Raw genomic sequence first — 2,124 nt, 5'->3', positions numbered from 1 at the left:
TATTATCCATTAGCTCAAACAGTTGCAAGAAAAACTAATAATAAAGAACAAAGTGTTCAGTGTGTATTTTATACCATGGAGCACAAACACTGCTCAAGCAGATAAACCCATAACTGAGCAAATCTTATCAGTTGATAAAATCTACGAAGAAGTCTGTAGAAAAGGATGAAGTCACAATATGATACAGAGCAACCAGCTAAGTCCTAATGGAAGCAGTGTTGCCAAATTCAAGTTAAAGATCCGCTGTGTAAGATTAAAAGTATAGTGACATCTAGTGGCTTAAATTACAAATTGCAACCAACATGGTAAGATCCATAATCTCTACACTTTCACAAGTTTAAGAAAAATGTGGTCTGTTTAATAAGTAAAAATTTAAAATAAATGATGGGACTTTTAAATAAATGTATCAATCAGAAAGAAAATTAAACACTTTGTAGAGTAATAATTAATTAATTCCCTTTTTTTTTAAATAGACAGTAATTACACCCATCTCACAGAGTGTGCTGTCATCTGGCATTATAAGAAATATTTAAATTAAGCTCTTTAAGCTAATTTGGAAAGCGCAAAATAGATAACCCAAAGCTTGTTAGGCTAATTGAAGAAATCGATAAAACATTTGCCCTATAAATGATCTTTCACACCTCATTTGTGGAACATAATTAAATAATTTGCTTTGGGAGTACAAGCATGTCCCATAAATATTTCATTTCTTCATTTCTAGACTAATAAAAAACCCCCAGAACAATTCAGATTAAATCAAATTTGGTTAGATTTACAACAGAAGCTGAGAAAATTCCAGTATTCAAACAATGCCATATGCTGCTGCTTTCAGGCAAATGTAGTTAAATATAAACCAGCAAATAGCAGCTGGGTGATGGTGTTCAGAAATAGTTGATGTTCACGTCCTCACTATGCTTGGATTTGGTTTAATTCAGCATCAAACTATCAGCAGATCTGTCATATTTAACCTGCTCATGCAGCTTCATGTAACTAAAGTGATGCCATTAGCCTCTTAGTGTCAAAAACAATAATGTTGCCAGTCTACAATCAGAGCAAGACAATGTCAGCCAGTGGTGACATGATACCAAGAGCCTTCTTCATGCCATGCACTTGAAATAACCATTTATTGGGACATTTTTGGCTCATGGATTATTTCTGAAATTTAGACCAAACTAACAAACTTTAAAAACAATCGGCAGACTGATGCCAAATGAGAGGAACGGTGAGGCAGTGGTTATGCTGCTTCACAAAAAGATCGTTTCAGATTCAATACCTTGCTGCAACATTTAAGTGGAGTTTTCTTTTTCTTCACCTGTTAAATCATCTTTACTTGCAGCTCGATTGGCCATTTGATATTTTTGTATCCAACAACAATAAAAAATTAAAAAATTAAACATTTAAATGAAATGTGTGGTAAATAATATTATAACCATAGTATTGCAATGTAACAAGGATATTTATTTAAAGTAAGTAATTAACATACTGTACCTTTAAACCATAGTAAAAACAAATTTAGTGTGTCATGGACATATTTTTAATACACAACAAAAATGAACAAAGCACAATTATTACACAAACTTGTTAAAAAATAACAGAATAAAAGAGATTTTTCTTGACAGTTGCTTACACACTACAATATTTATTTTCCACATGTATCAGAACTTTACTTCCAAGCAATAAACTGCACAGTCAAATGCACAATGTCAGTCTCACACTTTATTTCAAAAACATTAATCACATTTATCTACTTTGGAAATATGTCATAATGTCTCTTTTTAACATTTTAAAGCACTGATTTAATAATTGTTCACACCTTTGAATCACCTGGTGAAACATATCCACCAGGCATCTAAACACATATGAACTAACAACACACTAATCAGGTGGAGAGTACAACTCCCTGAGACCTGGAAAGAAAAAAAAAACAAACAAACAGCAGATAAATCAAATGTATGTATGAATGCATGTATGTATGTATGCATGTATGCATGCATGTATGTATGCATGCATGCATGTATGTATGTATGTATGTATGTACATATTTATATATGTATTTATGTATATATGGATGGATGGGTGTATGTATGTATGTATGTATGTATGTATGTATGTATGTATGTATGT

This window comes from Nematolebias whitei, chromosome 9 (assembly GCF_014905685.2).
Source record: "Nematolebias whitei isolate Nwh7 chromosome 9, NemWhi1, whole genome shotgun sequence".
NCBI classification, from domain to species: domain Eukaryota; kingdom Metazoa; phylum Chordata; class Actinopteri; order Cyprinodontiformes; family Rivulidae; genus Nematolebias; species Nematolebias whitei.
Note: the sequence above shows the minus strand (reverse complement) of the source record.